Genomic DNA, 12,575 nt, shown 5'->3' on the forward strand with positions numbered 1-12,575 from the left:
CATATAACGCCTTCAATTGACAACTCATCTGGTGTAGATTTAAAATAAAACATTTAGTGATACTCTCTGCATTGCTGGGGGAGTTAATTCTTGCCAAATCTCATGGCTTGCTTGACTCAATGATGGTGCAGGCAAATCTGAGTTCATAGTTTCATTGACAGTTTAAAGAGGCCATAAAATCATTAGCTGTCTTTAATGTGTAGATTGAACAGAAGTTTGTGCTTTTATAATAAATTGAACACTTAAGGTTTAGAAGCATTGAATAGGAGTGATTTTTCACTATCAAGTGTATTCAGGGTGAACTGTATTACATTTTGAGTTCTTGACAAGATTTGTAGCTTGGGTTGTGGATAAAGTCATGGATTTGTTCGCCGAGACAGTATGTTTTTCTGCAAACGTTTTGTCGCCTCACTGAGTGACATCATCATTGCATCTTTGATAAGGTGTTGGTGGTCTGTTCCACCTGGTAGTATTATGTCTCTGTTTGTTGGTATTTCCGGTTCTGTATCTGAGTGGTTTGCATACGGGGTCCAGTTCCATATGTCTGTTGATTGAATTCTGGTTGGAGTGTCAGGCTTGAAGGAATTCTCTGGTGTGTCTCTGTTTTGCCTATGCTAGGATGGTTTATATCATCTCAGTTGAATTTGTGTCCTTTATTGTCTATGTGGTTGGAACTGAGAGAGTGCTGGTGTCTGGCAGTGGTGAGCTGATGTTCATTTGATCTTATGGCCAGTTTTCTTCCTGTTCGTCCTATGCAGTGTTTTTCACACTCCTCACAGGGTATCTTGTGGATAACGTTTGTCCTGTTAGATGTGGGTGTCGGGTCTTTAACTTTTGTGAGGAACTGGTGGAAGGTGTTTTCTGGTTTATGGACCACTAAGATTCCCAGGAGTCTGAGTAGTTGGGTGGTTATCTCTGATCTATCTTTGATGTATGGTATGGTTGCAATTGTGTCTGGTCGTGTAGTATTTCCTTTTTTGGGTTTGTCGCATAAGTACCAGAGGATAGTGCTTTTGGGATATCAATTTCGTTTAAATCCTTTGAATAGGTGTTCCTGTTCTGGGATTTCATTTGATGTAACAGCACTCTTCACATCTCTAGACATCAACTTAGCCAAGGATACCATTGCCACATTATTGGACGAAGCGGTTACTAGGACACCCAATGACACCAGCAGCATCAACAAGAACAACATACTAAAACTATTAGACCTCTTCCTCACAACTTACTTGACATTCAATGAACAAGTATGCAGATAAATCAACAGTACACCGATGGGGTGCCCGATATGGACTGATAGCAGAAGCAGTAATGCATCGCTTAGAATGGACAGCCCACCCAACTATTCAACCCAAACTCTGGATCTGGTATGTAGATTACACAACTGGAAGAAACCCACCACCACATCAATAACATCCTCACCAGAATAAAGTTCACTAAAGAAGAGGAAAATCACAGCAGATTCCCCTTCCTGGGCATATTAGTGGAAAAGCACACCTAACTGGGGAACCCAGACCAGTGTGTACAGGAAGAACACCCATATCGACCAGATATTGAATTATAATAATAACCACCCAGCACCCACAAACAGAAATGCATTAAAACATTATTTAAATGAGCAAGGACACATTGCAGCAACCCAGAACTCCAGAAGGCAGAACAGCAACACCTATTCAAAGGATTTAAACAAAATTGATACCCCAAGAGCACTATGCTCCCGTACTTATGGGACAAACCCAAAAACGAATACACTACACGACCAGACACATTGGCGACCATACCATACATCAAAGACATATCGGACATAACCACCCAACTACTCAGACCCCTGGGAATCTTAGTGCCCCACAAACCAGGAAACACCTTCCACCAGCTCCTCACAAAAGTTAAAGACCCAATACCCACATTCAACAGGATGAACATGATCTACAAAATACCCTGTAAGGACTGTGATAAACATTATGTAGGACAAACAGGAAGAAAGTTGACCATACGAGCGTACAAACATCAGTTCACCACTGCCAAACATGACCAGCACTCTCTCATTTCTAACCACACAGACAACGCAGGACTCAAATTCAACTGGGATGATGTAACCATCCTAGCACAGGCAAAACAGAGATACACCAAAGAAGTCCTTCAAGCTTGGCACTTCAACTGGAACTCAATGAATAGACACATTGAACTGGACCCCGTATACACTCAGATGTAGAACTGGAAATACTAGCAGAGACACATAAATACCAGGCGGTACAGACCACCAATACCTTATCAAAGATGCACTGATGATGTCACCTAGCAAAGTGAAGATACGTTTGTATTGTAATGTTAGAAAATTGCTTTTTACCTTCACAGGGCTCCTAAAGTATGTCAATCATGGATAGTGGGGGAGCAATTATGGCAATGGCTTGATGCCATGAGGGGACATGGAGGATATGAGGGGATATGGGGATGTGGGTGGGGGAATGAGAAGAGGGAGGATCAAAGATTTCTGGTGGGCAAAGTTTGGATGCCTGGCTAGGCACCTTCAACACTGGCATCCTATAAGGCTGCATACTTAGTCCCTTACTATACTCCCTATACATTTGTGACTATGTGGCTAAATTTCATCCTAAGTCCATCTACAAGTTTACTGATGGCACTACCATTGTCGGCTGGATCTCAAACAGTGATGAGACTGTGATGACACAGAATACAGGAAAGCGATAGAGTGCTCGGTGGCATGGTGTAAAGATAACAATCTCCTCTTCAATGTCAGCAAAATAAAAGAGCTGGTCATTGACTTCAGGAAGCAAGATGGAGGGCATGCCCCTGTCTAAGTCAATGGTGCTGAGATGGAGATGATTGAGACCGTCAAGGAGAGATGGTTATCAACATTCTATCCTGGTCCACCCATGTTGATGTGATGGTCAAGAAAGCACATTTTAGTGGAAATGGTGGAGGAGGAATTTCGAAAAAGCCAGCATTCTAGAGTTGAGTATAAAGTAGAGGTACATTGCTATATTGAAATTGCTTATCCACAATCAGGGATTTACATCTTTCATCTGACTCAAAACCACCCATTTTCAGGTCCTCTCAAAATGAAACTGCTTTTGAAGATTTAAGGGAATTTCTGTGGAAACCCAGGATAGGTCCAGCAGTGGAAATAATTTTGTGCTAATTTTCAGAAACTTACCTAGATATCAGTGTGTTTCAGCATCATGCGTCTGTGTATATGGGGCTGCCCATTGAAGATCCTCAGTTCCCTGGAATTTGAAACCCCTTCTCAAAGAACAAAATTCACTCTGGCTGTGCCTGCTGCCATTTTCAGCGGCATTATTATTTACAGCATGATGGAAGACAACAGGAGTCATTCTGCAAATAATGAGTCTCAGGTTCTGCCTTCCTTTTTGGTGAATCCCCTAAACATAAATATTCCCTTCATATTGACCCTCCGCATCAATCTCATAGGTGTTGCATCTCCTCAACTCCCCAGCCAAGCTGTCCATCTCAATCTTCATCCGTCTACTTTACTCTCACCCCATGCCCAGTTCGAGATGCATTGAGTAAGCAAGCCAGAATCTTATATTGACCCTTACCTCTATGGATGCCAGGGTACTTCCTACTATTGACAAGCTCCCCTTCCCACATTAGCCCTGGCCTTCCCATGCTCTATCGTCTCCCCACCTCCTTGCATATTGAGTTGCCTCCCTTCATTATTGTCATCTCTTCTGTGTTCCAATATTTGAACTCCAATCTATGCAATTGCATTTCCAGCCTCCATCCTGCAGTACTGACCACTGGTAAATCCTCTTGACAGACCTCAGGATTTATTCTAGCCCACCTCCTTCAATGACTTAACCAGACAGCTTCAAATGATGAGTGATCAAAACCCTGAGTATCTGTACAGCTCCCAGACTGTGCTTCCTCAATTCCTTGGACTGGTGGCACTTAACCCATAGATCTGAACATGACCAACTCCACAGATTGCAGACATATGAACCTCCTGACCCTGACTGCATTGTCTGGTCAACTGGCCATGCCCAATCCCCTGCACTGATATTGGAGGCTGCCCTTGACTTATTGAGCCAGGACTCTTGCCTGAAGGGTGTCTCCCTGGACTTGACTGAATCTTGATGTGGGTTCCTCTACATCAGTGAGACAGGAGCATTTCAGGGAACATCTCTGGGACACACACCAAACAACACCACCACCCTGTGGCCAACTACTTCAACTCCCCCTCCCACTCCTCCAAGGACATTCAAGTTCTTGGCCTCCTCCACCGCCAAATGAAAGCTACCCGCCAATTGGAGGAAGAATGCCTCCTCCTCCGCCTCTGCACCAAACTATCACAGTTACCCCCCCATCTCCATTCACCTAACGCCTTCCCACCTACTTCCCCCAGCTCTACCCCACCACCCCCACCATCCCCACCCCCATTTATCTCTCATCCCTCTTCCAACTCCACATTGTCAATGAAGGGATGATGCTTGAAAAGACAACTTTCCTGCTCTTTGGATGCTGCCTGACCTGCAGTGCATTTCTAGTGCCATCTTTTTCGACTCTGATTTTCCAGTATCTGCACTCCTCACTTTCTCCTAATGTATTTTTTTGCTTGTTTACTTATGGACGTGAGCATTCTTGGCTGGGTCAACATTTATTGCACATTCCTAGTTGACCATGGAAATGTGATGAGTGGCCTTCTTCAACACTTCAGTTCATTTGATGTAGATATACCCCAGAGCTGTTATGGAGCAAATTCCAGAATTTTAACCCAGTGAAGGAATGGTGATATGTTGCAAAGTCTGGATAGTGAGTGGCTTGGAGGGGACCTTGTAGGGGATGGTAGTCCCATGTATCTGCTGCCTTTCTCCTTCAGATGTTAGTGTCGTGGATTTGGAAGGTGGAATGGTAATAGATTGGGAAAATGGGAGATTCAATGTGTCCTTGAGTCTTTGTACACCAGTCATTCAAAATTAGCATGCAGATGCAGCAGGTCGTGAGGAAGAAAGTTTGTATGTTGGCCTCCATTGCATGAAGATTTGAGTAGAGAAGCAGGATATAACTTTACAGGGCCTGGATGAGAGCACACCTAGAGGGTATTGTGTGCTGTTTTGGACTCCTTAACTGAGGAAGGATGTTCTGGATATGAAGGGTATGCAACAAAGATTTGCCCAACTGATTCCTGGGATGGCAGGACTGATGTATGAAGATAGGTTGTATGTATGATGGTTAGGACTAGTGTTCTCTCTAATTCCATTAGTAGGTATGTGAGCCCTTGAGGACCATATAAGGCAGAGACTTCAAACCGAACTTAATGCTGATTCGGAGTACTGCTGAGAGTGAATATCGGTTGGGACTGTCTTCACTGGAGTTTAGAAGAATGAGTTCATAAGTTTCCAATAGGACTACACAGAGTAAACACAGGAAGAATGTTACCAATGAAGTGGGAGTCCAGGTCACCACCAGCGACAGTCCGAGAATACAGTGTAGGCCATTTAGGACTGAAATGAGGAATATTTTTTTCACCTGAAAATGGTGAGTCCGTGGAATTCTCGGCCACAGAAAGCAGTTCAGGCTAAAACATTGAATATTTTCAAGAAAGAGTTAGGACCACGGGGATCAAAGGGGATGGGGAGAAAGCAGAAAAGGGGACTGAGTTAGATGATCAGCCATGATCAGATTGAATGTCAGAGCCACTTGAAGGGCTAAATGACTGACTTCTGCTCCTATTTTCTATGTTTCTATATGCCCGATAAAGAGCATCATTGAATTTCTGCAGTGCGTCTTTAAGATTGGTGTACACAGCTGCTACTGAATGGTGGTGATGGAGGAAGTAGTTACCTGCTCCTTGCTCCTCTGGACTTCCATCTTGGATACTCAGTACCAACATCTCAGGACCCACTCCATGGACCGCAACTGCAACATCCCATCCCCCTGGACACTGGCATTTGACACATGCTAATCTCCCTTACCACCTTGACACAAAGCCAGGAAGCTTGTCAAGGTTGTCAGCAGTTAGAAGACAAGGGGGTGGACATGCTGTGAATGATACAATGCTCTTCAATCTCACACCTGCACCATGTACTAGCCACGTACAAGACAAATGTGCACACCGTGCAATGAAATACATACCACTCGAGTGCAGATCCGAAACTCAAGAAGCTTGACACAATCCAGAACAAAGCAGACACTTGAATGGCACCACACCCACAAAAGTCCAGCATTGAAGTCCAGAAACATTAGGTGGATTAGAGACGTGTCAAGATGATCAAATGCCAGCGTCCAGGGAGATGGGATGTATGTAGTTGCTGCCCATGGAGTGCTTCCTGAGATGTTGGTGCTGGGTGTCCAAGATGAAAGTCCAGAGGAGCAAGGAGTGGGTAACGACTCAGACTTTCATATGAGGAACTTTTCAGTTTCCCACCAGCAGGTGGTAGAATAGGAGAGTATATATCAATGAGTTGGAGTTGTGATTTGGAGATACTGGTGTTGGACTAGGGTGTATAACGTTAAAAATCACATAACACCAGGTTATAGTCCAACAATTAAACCTGAATCTCAGGGTTTGGAACTTATTTGGAAACTGAAACTTGTCAGTCTCAACTGTGAGAAAGGTCTCATTTGTCTTTTCTAGCAATTATCCCAAATTTCTTACCACAGTCTGAGCCATTCAGCACCTTGGAAGATTCCACTCAATGCTTTTTTCTTAAAGAATACTCTAATCTGCTTGGTAAATAAAAAGGCTCTGATGGCAATTGGTGGTGTTCCTACCTGTCAGCTCAGAGACCTGGGTTCAACTCCCTCTGCCTCCAGAGGTGTGGGTTGTTTGAAATGTCTAGAGGCATATGAAACTTCCTGCCCAACAATGGGCAAACTCATTCACATACCATTTAGTACCAAAAACGTACCTATTATTTTTACATGTGAAATTACTGTTTAGATGTCATTTCTTAAAATGAAGATTGATTCTCTCTCAAATAGTGGAAATATTGACCAACAATGCTGAGCATTTGCCTTTTGATCTAAATTGTTCTTATCTTCAGACCATCATCAGATTTCTGTAAATGCAATACAAAGAAGATTAAATCTCTTTGACTTTATACATAGCCTGTTGATGATATAAATATACAAATTAGGAACAGAAGCAGGCCATTCAGCCACTTCAGCCTGCTCCAACATTCAGTGAGATAATTAGTTGAAATTATTTATTGTCAAGTGTACCTAAGTACAGTGAAAAGCTTTGCTTACGAGCAGTACAGGCATATCATAGAAAGCAAGGACATAGCGATCATTGGGCAAAAAAACGACTTGGTCAGAGACATACAGGTTACACCACATGGTACGTGAACTACGCAAGATGAACATTAACAAGATCAACATTATTTGAAGTTAGAGAGTCTATTCATCAGTCTGATGACAGCAGGGAAGAAGCTGCTCTTGAATCTGCTGATGCGTGTGTTCAAGCTTCTGTATCTTCTGCCCGATGGAAGAGGTTGTAGGAGAGCATTGCTGGGTGCAATGGATCTTTGATTATGTAATGAGCCATGAAAATGGAGTCCATGGATGGAAGCTTGGATTCCATGATAGTCTGGGCTGTGCACACAACCTTCTGTAGTTCCTTATGGTCCTGGGCAGAGCAGTTGCCATGCCAGGTTGTTATGCACCCAGACAGTACGCTGTTAATGGTGCATTTGTAGAATGACCTTGCAGACATAACAAATTTCCTGAGCCACCTGAGAAAGAAGAGACGTTATTGTGCCTTCTTGACTGCTGCATCTAAATGGGAAGTCCAGGACAGGTTGTCGTCACTCCTAGGAACTTGACACTCTCCATGCTCTCGACCTCCGCTCCGCTGATGTAGATGGGGTGTGTTCTCCTCCTTTCTTGCTGAAGTCAACGATCAGTTCTTTAGTATTGCCAATGTTGAGGGAGAGGTTGTTCTCATTGCACCACGTCAGCAAGCCCTCTATCTCCTTTCTGTATTCTGACTCATCGTTGTTTGATATCTATCCTACCATAGTGACATTGTCAACAAACTTGTAGATGGCAGAATAGTTCAGAATTTGGCAACACAATCATAGGTATACCGGGAGTATGGTTGGGAGCTGAGAATGTCTCCTTGGGGTCTCCGGTGTTGAGTATTATCATGGAGGAGGTGAAGTTGTCTATCTTTGTTGATTGAGGTCTATGAGTCAAAAAGCTGAGGATCCAGTTGCAGAGGGTGGAGCCGAGACCTAGGTTTCGGAGCTTTGAGGTCAGTCTGGGGGGGATAATGATGTTGAAGGCAGAGCTGTAGTTGATGAGCAGGAATCTGATGTAGGTGTCCTTGTTGTCCAGATGTTCCAGGGGTAGGGAAATGGTATCCGCCTTGGAGCTGTTACATCAGTAGGCCAATTGCAGAGGATCGAGAAAGACCATGAGACTAGAGTTGATGTGGGCCATGACTAATGTCTCAAAACACTTCATGATATGGAGGTCAGAGCCACTGGGAGGTAGTCATTAAGGCATGTTGCGTGTGCTTTCTTTGGTACTGAGATGATGATGGTTTTCTTGAAGCAGGTGGGGATGTCGACTTGTTGAAAGGAGGGATTGAAGATTTCAGTGAATACCTCTGCCAGTTGGTCCGCGCAGGACCTAAGTGCTCGGCCGGGATTCAGTCTGGGCCTATTGTTTTCCTTGGGTTGATTCCCGGGAAGACCGATCTGACATCTGCAGTGATGAGAGTGGGCACAGGTACATCCAGGGCTGTCAGGGCAAGTGACACCATGCCGCTGGCATTCTGCTCAAACCAAGCATAGAAAGAATTGAGCGCATCAGAGATGGGTGTGTCTTTGCACGCTATCTTGCTCTGCTTCATTTTGAATCCCGTAATGTTGTTTGGGCCTTGCCACTGGCACTGGGAGTCTGTATGGTTGGTTTCAGCCTGATCTGGTACTGCCTCTTGGCGTCCCTAATGGCTTTGCAGAGGTCACATCTGGATTTTCTGTATAGATCTGTGTCATCCGACTTGAATGCTGCATGTCTGGTTTTCAGTAGGGAGTGATTTTCCTGGTTCATTGGAGGTTTCTGGCTGGGGAACACCCAGATTGACTTCTTTGGTACACAGTCCTCCACACATTTGCTAATGAAGTCTGTGATGGTGGTGGTGTACTTGTCTAGTTTGCCACTGATTATTTGAATATGGTCCAGTCCACCAATTCAAAACAATCCCTGAGACAGTCGTCTGCTGCCTCAGACCAGCATTGTACTTTTTGTGAAGGGTTCTCCCGTTTCAGCTTCTGCTTGTACGCTGGGAAGATGAACACAGCAGAAGGAGGAACATGGCTGATCTGTTTGTATTTTGGATTCCACATTCCCATCTAACCCCAATAACTTTTGATTTGCTTGCCTAACAAGAGTCTATCTACCTTCACCTTCAAAATAATCAATGACCCCACCTCCATTACCTTCTGAGGCTGAGTTCCAAAGTTGCACAACCCTCTGAAAGAAATTTTTTTTCCTCATTTCTCCTCCTAATTTTTTAAACAGTATTCTCTATTTCAGGACTGGCCCACATGCAGAAACATCCTTTCTACATTCAATTTTCAATGCCATTCAGGATCTTACTTACCTCACTCTTCCAAACCCCAGGGAAGACAAGCCCAGTCTGTCCAACCTTTCCTCATGACAGTTCATTCCTTTCAGGTATCACTTTAGTAAACCTCTTCTGAACTGCCTCCATTGCAAATACATCCTTTCTTAAATAAGGAGACCAAAACTGCACACAGTCCCACTAATACCCTACATAACTGAAGCATAACATCTTGACTTTTATGATGACAGTTACTAAATATAGATAGTTGACAATTTATTGATAGTTTATTGAGTTTAAGAAGCAGCAACAGTTTACAGATGATATATTAGTTAATTACATGAAGAAAGTATACAATTGTGACAACTGGGCTGGATCACTGATATCAGAGGAGAAACTAACTTGGTGCAGAATATTTTGGTCTTATTAAAAAGGTGGGGGCAGCATCCTGATCTCTAGTTGAAGTGTTGGGGAAATTTTCTCTGGTTTTCTTTCTCCTCCCCTGCTCTATCTACCATCTGCTTAGTCAGGACTTCTTGATGAAAACTTCCCTCTGGGGACTGCCCAATGAGAGCTACTGCCTACCTGGTCTGCTTGATGAGAACTCCTCAAGAAGACACCTTTCTGCCCCTGGCACTTATTGTTGTATCATATTTCTTGGGCAGGGAAGTTACACCATGTCAATCAATTCCCTAACCCCTTTTACTGACGGCCATGGGTCTCATTACATTGGATGGCCATTGTCCCCTTGCCCACCTTCATCTGAGGGTTAGTTTACTATTCTTTTTAAGAACAAATACTTTGTATTTTTGAAATCAACACACTGATAATAGGGTGCATTTGGCACCAGACAAATTATTGGCATTAGTTCAATGGGCAGTGTGACTTCTATATTTTTCATAATTCTTATGTTTGTTTTCATATGCTAGGATTTTGGCAAGTTAAATTCTGCTGTAATAGCTGTTAAATGAAATCTGTTGCCACACAGTAAATACTAGGAAAAAGTTTGTTTTTAAGGGCACCAATATTCAACACTTTTATATGTAATATCTCTCATAATAAAGGATAACATTTCATTAACTTTCTTAATGACTTGCTGTCCCTGAATATTAACTGTTTGTGACCTCATGTTCAACATGAAAACCAGACTTAGTGATTTTATTTGGTTATCAACCTGGTCAACCCATTTCACTTGGTGTTTAGAATTCCTAACTTTTGTTAGTATGTGTATTTTGTGCTTTAATTGTCTTCTTTCCCCTAGGTTGATAGGAAAAAATTGAGTAGGGTTTTCATTCAATAACTAGAAACTCCTACTGTCTTATGAGGATAAAATTTGTTTGACTTTAATGCACAGCGTATTGGATAAATTGTCTGTGCAACTGCATCACAAAGGGAGGTAAAGGAGGCAGAGAAAATTAGTGAAAAATATAAATAGCATTAACTTACATTGTGATCTTATCGATTGACTCAAGTAGGTTGTGTGGCACAATGGGTAGAGTGACTGTCACTGAATGAGAAGCTCCACTTTCAAGTCTCAGGCCAGGTCTTGTGGCTAGGGAAGGTATGTTTGTAAAACAACCAAAGAGAATAAATATCACCCTGTAAATCTTCCCAACATACACAGTGACTGGGGGTAAAAGCAAGAGAAATTCCTGGTCAGCCATGTGCTACAAAGAAAATTGGAGCCTTCATCATCACCTTCTACAACTTGAGGCTATGACATCTATGTAAAACGTGCATGTTGCCACAGCAACTCTGTCTCTCTGAATAAAGTGTAACACACAACCACACTGACTAATCTGATCCTTTGAAATAGCACAAATATATGTTTCAATCTTATCAGGTATTGTGCAAATACAGTCTTTGCAATTGGTATCAAACTAGTGATGACTATCTCTTGACAACGTGACAATTGACAAGTTCACTCTGTGGGCAAAAATGTAATACTTGAAGCATGATTTTTTTAAAGATTGTGTATGCCTAAATCCATTTTAATCTAGTCAAACCAAATGAAAATCTTGGACCTACTCTATATGTTACGTTTCTTTTGCAAGGATTCATATGACAATCTGTATAGAACATAGAACAGTACAGCACAAGAACTGGTCCTTTGGCCTACCAGGTCTGTGCCAACCAGGGTGCCATTCTAAATTAATCTCATCCACAAACATGGTCTGTATCCCTCTATTCCTTGGCTGCTTATTGGTCTATCTAAATGCCTCTTACACCTTGCAATAATTTCTGCATTTACCATCTCCACTGGCAATGTAGTCTAAGTACTTCTGTATATAAAAACTTGCTTTGCATATCTCCTTTAAAAATTTTCCCCTCTTATCTTAAACTTCTCCCCTTGTTGTTAGACATTTTCACCCTAGGAAAGAGACTCTGACTATCCATCCTATCCATGTCTCTCATAATGCTATATACTTCTATCAGGTCACAATTCAAGTTTATCCAACTTCTCCAAAGCCTCTACATTCTTCCTATAATGTGGGGACCAGAACTGAACACAGTACTCCAAAATGTGGGCTAACTGAAATTTTATGCCGCTGCAACATGACGTTCCACTCAGTGCCCCAATTGGTGAAGGCAAGCATGTCTTATGCCTTCTTTACCACCTTATCCACTTATGTTGTCATTTTCAGGGAACTATGGACTTGCATTCCCAAGATCCCTCTGTATATCATACTCTTAATGGTCCTGCCATTCACTGTATATTTTCCTCTTGCACTTGATCACAATTCATCACCTCACACTTGTCCAGATTAAACTCCATCTGCCATTTCTCAGTCCAATTTTCCAACTGATCTATGTCCTGCCGTATCTTTCACAACTTTCCTCACTATCCAAGTCCACCAATTTCATGTTGTCTGCCATCTTACAAATTTTACTAATTAGGCCACTTACATTTTGATCCAAATCATTTACATGCATTACAAACTAAAGAGCTACAGAGGTCCCAGCACTAATCCTTGTAGAACACCATGTATCATAGATCCTCAGTCAGAAAATTACCGCTCCA

Source organism: Chiloscyllium plagiosum, unplaced genomic scaffold (genome assembly GCF_037043375.1).
Source record: "Chiloscyllium plagiosum isolate Xiang-an unplaced genomic scaffold, Cpla_swu_hap1 HiC_scaffold_24, whole genome shotgun sequence".
NCBI classification, from domain to species: Eukaryota; Metazoa; Chordata; class Chondrichthyes; order Orectolobiformes; family Hemiscylliidae; genus Chiloscyllium; species Chiloscyllium plagiosum.